Below are 10,198 nucleotides of genomic sequence, written 5' to 3' on the forward strand. Positions count from 1 at the left end.
AAACTTGACTCGCTGTGATCGATTCGAGGTTGACTCGACTCAAAGTGTTTGACACATGTGTTAGACTCAAATCAAGGTGACATGACACGACATGACTCAATGTGTACATGACTCGTGTGTGCATCGTAATGTGATCGTTTTCCGTCAATTTTGTGGAGGGTACCGACTTTCTCCCAAAAAAGAAAGACGCGAAAAAAGAAAGAAGCGAAGTTTTTGAAGGTGCATGTTGAATGAACTTAGTTAAATGTTGTTTGATACTATTTCTCAAGGTGCAAGGATTAATCCATCCTAGGCTATCTCAATGGTTGACTCAATGATGAAATTATTTGGGTAACTTAGGCACGGAGGCTAAGCACTTCATACTTCGTGATGCAATGACAATTATGATTGATGAGTGATGTTGATATGACAAGGCATGCTTCAGCGGTGTGTTAAGATTCCATGACAAAGGGTTCCTAAGGGAAGTATATTTGGTCATGTATGTGTGATGTGTGTGATAATGACACTAAAGTTAGGCCGCAAGGGCTAAGTGTGTGGAAAGATATTATTTTTAGAAGAGCCAAATAATAGTGACTCTTAGGCTAGGTAAGCTAATGATGTAAGGATCAAGCCCCCAAGTCTAGCTCTAAATGAATAGGGATGAGCACAGGGGATCCCTTGATATGATCATGGTGTGAGTGTGTGAATGTGAATATGAATGCATTTTTATTACGGCCGCACCTCGACGTGAGGTTGCCTACGTATCCGTTCAGAATCAGGCCGAACGTAGCTCTAGTCGAACCTCGCACAAGTGTGTATATACCTCAAAAAGGTCTTTTGAAGGGTTGTAACGTGGTTAGGCTAAAGGTTACAAAAGAAAGGGATAAAGGCTCAAGACCCTAGATAAGCCCCCAAGGTGTGCAACTTTGCTTTTGGAATATTTGTATTTTTTTTATGCTTGAGTTTCTACTCTTTTTTAGCTCTTTATTTTGCTTTAGCATTTATTTTATTTTAATAAGTGTGGGCAATCCCGATCATGCGATCTATCACTCACTTGGCATTCATGTTTCTCAGGCACGGTACCGAGCACTCGATAAGAGACGCAATCTGAGACGTGTTCATATCAAAGACATGTTCATATCAATGCCATTGGAACACTTGCCCTTTTGTACACTTTTATTTATTTTTTATTGCTTATTTTATTTATTTTGATCTTTTGAAATCTCTCAAGCTTTTGAAATTGCATAAGTTGCACACTGTCCCATCCCAAGGTTAGATAGACGTAGGTTGAAGAAAGAAAGGTCTATCGTTAGACGAGGCTCAAAGTGGTTTATCAAGAAAAGATTGTATAATTGAAGGATGAAAGGTGATATGATGTGGCTGCAAGGGGTGCCTCAAATCATTGGTATACCTTGTGCTTAGTTTGACATGGATTTTTTTTTTAATGCAATATAATGAAATGATCATATGTAAGAGAATAAATGCTCACTTTATTAAAGGAAAATAAATAATGATCCTACAAAATTAATCTAAGGTAAAAGAAAGAATTACAAAAATAATCTAAGGGAAGAGAAAGGTGCCTATGCTAGACTTATTGGGGAAAGGAAAAATTGAAAAAGAAAAAGAAAAAATATGTCATGAAATCTTGTCGTTGAAGCTCGCCTCTGTCTTGTGTTGTTTGCTTCATCATCACCCAGTCTTCTCGTTAGCTAGAGGCAATGGGATCTTATTTGCTTCTATGAGATCTTGAATGAGATTTTGAAACCTGTAGCATTCATCAGTAGTATGACCGCGTCCTCGATGGTACTTGCAATAAGAGTTGGGATTCCATCTTGAAGATCGATTTTCTGGCGTTGGATCCTCAGTTGGGCCAATATGTTTGATTAACCCTCGGTCATAGAGACGATCGAAAGCAGCATCATAGGTCATTCCAATGGGTGTGAACTCTCTCCTGGGTTTCTTTTTAGATCCTTGATTGTCCATGGCTAAGACACCATTATGGTCAAAGGTACTAACATTATTACTAGAGTGGGCATTTTCGGAAGAAGAAGGATTTTCGTTCTTCTTTCCTTTCCAGCCACCGTGGTTACTATTGTTAGTAGCTTTTTGCTTTGCGAGGTCATCTTCGATTTCAATTCCGATGTCATAAACGGCTTTGAAAGTATTCAAATTATGTTGATATTTTAAATTCTTCGAATACTTCTCTTGGAGATTCTTGATAAACATCTTCATAGACTCCATTTCGGTGGGGACCTCAATCATCTTAGCGGAAGTTTCCCTCCACTTGTTGAAGAAAGAAGTAAAGCCTTCATTCTCTTTTTGCCTTAGCATTTCAATTTGTCTATAATCAGTTTCGACTTGGATGTTGCATTTGTATCTGTAGACACCTAAAAATGTCTCCCCAAAACCAAACCCGTTGATGAACACCTTTCACCGCCATTATTGGTCGAGTTGAGTATTTAATCTTTGGAGTGCTTAAACCATGTTCTATCCAATATATTTCATGAACCAATCCAATTTCTAGCTCATTTCCCTAAACCATAACCTATTTTCCACTTTTCGTGTCCACATCGCAAAACTGAGAGAAACTGATTTTATGGATATAAAATTTTGATCCAATAATTATTTTGTTGGATAGCCCTTTAAATAAGCTTTCCAACCATATATCATAAGCCCAATTCCGAGCTATAACGAAAAAGATATGAGCAAAACATTAAACTCGACCCAAAACAGACACCCTTCTACTAAACCAGCCATATCTTAAAATCTACAAATTATTTTGACCTGATTCAAATTGGGTTGAAAAGTAGACTTGATAAGCTTTCCAATTATATATTATATGCTTTATTCCGAGTTACGGATCAAAAGTTATGATAATTTTAAAAACGGGTAAAAAACTGGAATTACCGCGCAACAGCTAAAATGCCGCGACGCGGTAAGATCTGACGTGGCACGGGAGAAATTCCCGTGACACGGTAATTTGGAGGGCATTTTCATGTTTTTTAGTGCCCCGTGACTTGGCATAAGTACCGTGACCCGGCGCCATATGCCGTGACACGGTGGACTTTGCCGCGTCACGGCGTTTTCTGCCGTGTCACGGTGGGTTGCTGCCGTGTCACGGTGCTTAAAACTTTCCCGCGTCACTGGGAACTGTGCCGCGACACGGGAATTACTGCCGTGTCACGGTAGGAATTCCCGTGTCACGGTGCCAGTGCTGTGACACGGGACAACTCCGTGTTTTTTCCGCGTAATCCCTTCCACGTTTTTACTCCCGTAGGTCAAATATTTCCCGCGTCACGCTAATTTCCCCCGTGACACGGTAGAGTCTGACCGTGTCACGGTACAGTCTGACCGTGTCACGGTACAGTCTGACCGTGTCGCGGTAGCCTTTTTTAGGTTTTTTATCTTTTTAGGGTTCCGTGTGTTCCCTCTACTCATTTTCCCTATAAATACCCCCCTCCTTTCTGCAGTTCGGGGCAGCAATAATCATTCTCTCTCACCTTGCACCAAAAATCATCCTCTTCTCCCTCTTTAACCTAATTTCTAGCCTCCTTATTCTTCCATAATAATTCCCCTAAGCACTCCAAGGAGTCTATACTTAACCCGAGGTTCCGTCCTTAAACCAAGGCGTGAAAGGTACAAATAACTGAGGGTTTGGACCAAATCAATTCTACTTTTTATTTAATTTAATTTTCATTTGCTTTATTATTTTTATTGAAGTTACTAACAGTTTATTCATGATGTAGCAATTTAAAGGAACGTGCGAAATGTGAGTAATTATTAATTAATTTAATTACTCTTATTTTATTTTCTTATTGCTAGTATCATGATTAGGTTATTTTGTATTTGATTTGACTAATTCTATTATTGTTGAATTGATTCCAATATTAATGTTTATTTTATTATATTTATGATCACTATATTGCATGTTTAAAGGGAATATGTAATTGAAAATCACGCCTAATAAGATAATTTGGACAACCGATTTAGGTTCCTTTTTAATCTTGTTATTTAATCAAGTGATCACAAATATTTTAGAATTATATGTTGCATTAATATTCAACCAATTTAGCCTAATAATAGTTTGGAGAGAATTGAATATTTTATTGTATGCCTTTGAGATCACAGGAATGCTTTTCAATATAAGAATCGAGTAGAGGCCAATACGGGTGAATGTGACTCCATGACTCACTTCGTACCATCATCCCCGATCCTCCTTTCGTGGTTCCGAACCATATGGAGTTAGTAATCTCATGGTTTATGAATGGGGTGTAACCTTCACGGGTCAATCGTTGTTGCCTATCGTTGTCCCTTATCGTGGTTGCCTTTTTATGATCCGTGAACGGTTTACAAGTTCCTTAAAAACTTGTTGGCGGCTCCCTACTTTATTTGTCCCTAATCGTATGTGTCAATTCCCACTTCCTATGAGTGCCAAGAATATTCACTACATGCTTTAACGTAGGCGCACTTCGAGCGACGCCTACAATTTGGCGACTCCACTAGGGACGATTCTTAATTATTTATCGATTTGAGTGATCGGTATTTAATTAAGATGAGTGGATGAGACTTGAAATATTCTTGAAAAAAATATTCCTGTGATTAATTTGGCATTTTTGCATCTGCATAGACGTTTTAACGTCGCATTCAGGTCTGTCTCGTAGGATTAATTGGATAACTTGGTTGCGCGCGAAGGAAAACAGGGCACCAGTCAGATTTTCTGACTGCCGTGTCACGGCAGAGTCTGCCGTGTCACGGCAGTCCTAAAATCAGTCCGGTGACCTATTTTCTTTTCCCACAGTCGACTTCCTTCGATTTTTCTGAAAAAACGTATGTGTTCTACATGCGTCTTAGCCCCGGGGAATTTAAGCTCTATCAACCCAAAAACGCTCATGGCAATAAGGGTTTATCCGAGTCATTAAATTCACCCAAACCATGGAGTCGAGTTCGATTTCACCACGAACTCGCGGAGCCGCCCGTTGGCATACACCCTCAAGGGAGGCTGCCTTGCTAACGCGTCCAAACTCTTAACCATGGTACCCTTTTGACACCCAAAGCTTGACCAATAGTTGAACATAGATCTTGACTTTAGGTTGCGAACTTTTTTTGCATCATCGTGCCTAAATGCTATGTGTTTGTTCGGTGCTAACCCTAATGTGTTTGCTCTTTTTGTTTGACCCATGACCGAGGGTTTTTATTCTCACATAGTAATTAGTACGGACTTAAAATCGATTAAAATATAAAAAAAAATCAAAAAACTGACCTGGAACTGCGCACCGTGTCACGGCATGTGTCTGCCGTGTCACGGTAAACAGTGTCGTGACACGGGAAAGTCTACCGTCTGACGGTAGACTGCACCGTGTCACGACAGTTTGCACCGTGACACGGTGCCCAGGAAAGTGTCCTGTCAGAATTGTTCTCGATTTTTGTGCGAATGTTGTGTCCAGTTTTGGGTCGTGTCTAGCTATACGGTCAAAACACGCGTCCATAACCTCACTTAATCACTCACATGTCGTGTTTACACACTTTTTTGCTTTAAGTCGTGCACCACTTTTTTGACCGTATTTTAGGGAAAGTCTTGTTTTTATGTATTTTTTTAAGTCGGATGGTATCCTCCCTTTAAAAACAAACAAGCAACGTTTCAATTTTTTTTTTTTTTTTTGACCGTTTCAAAAAAAAAAAAAAAAAAAAAATTGACCGTGACACGGAAATTTATCCCGTCTGACGGGAGAAGTGTCCCGTGCCACGTCACCCTTTTTAAAAAAAAAAAATAAAAAAATAAAAAAAAAATTGACTGTGACACGGGAATTTATCCCGTCTGACGGGAGAAGTGTCCCGTGTCACGTCACCCTTTTTTTTTAAAAAAAAAAAAAAAAAAATTTGACCGTGACACGGGAATTTATCCCGTCTGACGGGAGAGGTGTCCCGTGCCACGTCACCTTTTTAAAAAAATAAAAAATTTTGACCGTGACACGGGAATTTATCCCGTCTGACGGGAGAAGTGTCCCGTGCCACGTCACCCCCTATGAAAAAAAAAGAAAAAAAAAGCGTCAGTTTAGTCTTCCGTGTTAATTTGGTCCTCGCGTCAGTCATTTTGGTTATTGTTCACATGTCTAGCCATACGATCATACCACGAGTCTTATAACATCACTTGATCACTCACGAGTCAAGTATAGTCCACACACTTTCTTTATGTTCCGACTCGAGTCGTGCACCAGGTCGTTTATGATCGTATATTAGGTTCATGCACCTTTTTTTCGTCATAATAAAAAAAAATGAGTGGAGTTTTCTCACCTGTTTTCAAATGTCTATTTTTTCCTTCCTTTCCTATCTTGAGCAATGAGTCAAACAATTAAGTGAATTGTTTTATTTCACAGTACTTGTTCAAGAAACAGAGATAGATCAATACGGTTCGAGTCATTACCGCAACAATCTCTCAGATCTAATAGGCGTTCAAAGAGAACTTTGTCATCTCCGTTACTCATCACCTTTCAATGGCCACTAAAGAAGACATTGAGAACATCAACAAATCCATTGAGGCACTGTCTTCCATGATGCAAACCCTTACCACTAGGGTCACTACCATGGAACAAAACAAGGTCACTGTTTCCACCTTTGACAAACTGAAGGAACAAATGAGTAAGATTTCTGAGGATTTCACTTATGTGGAACGGCCTCCCACTCCTTTGGATGTGAAGGATAGACTCCCTGAAAAGTTCTCCACTGCTGATATTCCAAAGTTCAAGCCTACTGACAATCCAATATTCCATTTGAAGGCGTTCTCTGCAACCATGGCTCTTAAGGGATTGGACGTAACACTCTTCCCTACGGTGTTCCCTCTCTCCTTAGAACATGCTTGCCAACAATGGTTCTATTCCCTAGATGCCAAGCGTACTACGACTTGGCAAGATGTCACTGACAGTTTCATGAATCGTTACAAGTGTAACATTCAAACTAAAACTTCTGAACGTGAACTCTCCATTCTCAAACAGAAAGAGAATGAAGGCTTCACCGCTTACCTGAACAGGTGGAGGGAAACAGCTTCACTCTTGGTAGATCCTCCCAAAGAAAGAGAGATGGTTCGCCTCTTTATTCAAAATCTAACTCATAAATATAGGGAACATCTCAAATTTCTTCCATTGAACACTTTCGAAGCTGTATACGACATCGGCATCAATATCGAGGATGAGCTAATAAAGACTGCTGGTAGTAACAATAATAACACTTGGAAAAACAAGAAGAACGACCATCCTTCTTCTTCGTCTTCTAAGCACGAAAATACTACCAACAATATAAGCCAAGTTTATATCAATGAAGTGTTAGCCCTTGATACTCCATTGCCCAAGAAGAAAAGAACTTACACTCATTTAGGAATGACTTATGATGCGGTCTTTGATCGCCTTTACGGTCAAGGCTTGATCACGCCTATTGGACCATTTCCAGAGCCAAAACCTGAAGAAAGGAGCGCCAAATGGAATCCCAATGCCTATTGCAAGTACCATCAAGGAAGGGGCCACACTACAGAGCAATGTTGGAATTTGAAGGACGTCATTCAAGACTTGATGGATGCAAACAAACTTCCTGTCCCTCCAGGCGGCAAGAAGTAATAAATACAAGGCACGCAGATCCTTTGTGAAAGATTTCATGACTTCTTTCTTTATCATTCTTCTCCATTCCCCCATTCATGTCTAGCATAGGTTTTCCACTTTGAATTTTTTTTTTTTTATATGTTTCATGTGTTTCGTTCACCTTTTCCTTTAATAAAATGAGCAATTTTCCTTTACATCTCGATCATAGAATTTTTCATTCATTCATTCTAAATAAAAAAAAAATAAAATAAATTTCCGAACTAAACACAAGGTACACCAATGATTTGAGGCACCTTTGCAACCCTGTCATTCCCCATTAACCACTCAATCACATATCCAGTTCTTCATCAACCACTTTGAGCCTCGTCTAACGTTTGGCCTTCATTTCTTCAACCCACATTCACTCAACCCTGGGATTTGAAGATGTGTAATTGTATAACATTCAAAAAAGCAAGAAAAAAAAAAAGTAGCAAAGCAAAAATAAAACAATGTCTAAAGGCAAGTGTTCCAATGTTTTTGATATGAACACGTCTCAAATTGCGTCTCTCATCGAGTGCTCGGTACCGTGCCTGAGAAACATGAATGCTAAGTGAGTGATGGACCGCATGATCTGAGATTGCCTATATTGATTCAAAAGAATGAAAAAAAAAAAAGTTCAAAGCAAAAAAAAAAATGTGTTGAAAATAAACTTGCAAAATTCAAAATTTTCAAATTCACAATTACACATCCTGGGGGCTTCTCTCGGGTCTTGAGCCTTTTACCCCTTTCTTCCTTAAACCATCAACTTAACCACATTACAACCCTTGAAAGACCTCTTTGAGGTGTACATACACTTGTGCAAAGTTCGGTTAGAGCTACGTTCGGCCTGATTCCTAACGGATACGTAGGCAACCTCACAGCGAGGTGCGGCCACATTCATATTCATATCCATGCATGATCGAGTCAAAGAATATCCAATGCTTATCCCTACCCATTTAGATCTAGACTTGGGGGCTTGAACCCAAATCACATTAGCTTACCCAGCCTAAAGAGCCATCATCTTTGACTCTTCTCACATCTCTTTCCATCGCTATAACCCTTGCATCCAGCCTTAGTATCACATTCACACACTTCACTCACACATTCATATCCAAATCATCATTCCCTTTAAGAGCCCTTTATCATGAAATCTTGTTTTAACACTGTGCATGTTTCATTATATTTAAAAACAACATTCAGTAGAAGAAACATTGTATACTTGCTTAGCTTCCTGACCTGAGAAATGTTCATTGTTTCACATAATGTGCTAAGAAACATTTATATATCAATGATTTTTAATCATACAAAGCATATCGTGCTTAGCTCCTTGACCTAAGCAACGTTCATTATGCAATAATCACTATACGTGCTTAGCTTCCAGACCTAAGTGACGTTCAAAATCGCTTCTTTACACCATATATGATGCTTAGCTCCATGACTTAAGTTCATTCATCTATCGTGTCACATGATGTAATTGTCCTTAGCCTCCTGGCCTAAGAACATGCATCATGCATACATTATTTTCAAGGTAAACAATTCAATCCATATGAATCATTTCGTCTTGAGCATATCGTGCTTAGCTCCTTGACCTAAGCAACGTTCATTATGCAATAATCACTATACGTGCTTAGCTTCCAAACCTAAGTGACGTTCAAAATCGCTTCTTTACACCATATATGATGCTTAGCTCCATGACTTAAGTTCATTCATCTATCGTGTCACATGATGTAATTGTCCTTAGCCTCCTGGCCTAAGAACATGCATCATGCATACATTATTTTCAGGACAAGCAATTCAATCCATACGATTTATTTCGTCTTGATCAAGGAGGAAGTTCAAAACTTCTCTCCCTTTTCATTATTTTATTTTGGGGAAGTTCAAAAAACTTTTTCCAAGTTTTCATCGAAGGAAGTTCGAAAACAAAACTTCATTTTTCAAGTCTTTCTTTTTCGGGAGAAAGTCGGTACCCTCCACTCATGACAAAAATTGACGGAAATTTTTTGCTTTTGCATCTTCGTTTGCTTGTGTCTGCATACACACACACACACACACACACACACTCACAAGTCATACACATGTCATGTCACATCAAGTCAAACTTGGTAAAGTTAGTGGTCAAGTCAATCACAGTATGTACGAGTCCATTGGCAAATTTATTTTTGCAGGTCTTATCTACAGCCCACGTCCGGGGACAAGCGGACCATCTACAGCCCACGTCCGGGGACAAGCGGACCCTCTACATCCCACGTCCGGGGACAAGCGGACCACCATCATTTCATAACGCAAGGTTCTCGATACACAGAGACTTGCAATCTCATCATCTGTCGACTTTCCTCAAGCATGGAAAGTATTATCCGGTGGATTTCTTCAAGCATAGAAAACTGCCAAGTCGGCTTTCCTCAAGCATGGAAAGCGTTATCGGTGGATTTTTCTTCAAGTATAGAAAACCGCCAAGTCAGCTTTCCTCAAGCATGGAAAGCGTTATTGGTGGATTTTTCTTCAAGTATAGAAAACCGCCAAGAATTCGGCTTTCCTCAAGCATGGAAGGCATTATCGGTGGAATTCTTCAAGCATAGAATGACACCAAATTCATACGTCGACTTTCCTTAAGCATG

The sequence above is a fragment of the Chenopodium album genome, chromosome 3 (genome assembly GCF_948465745.1).
Source record: "Chenopodium album chromosome 3, dcCheAlbu1.1, whole genome shotgun sequence".
Lineage (NCBI taxonomy): Eukaryota > Viridiplantae > Streptophyta > Magnoliopsida > Caryophyllales > Amaranthaceae > Chenopodium > Chenopodium album.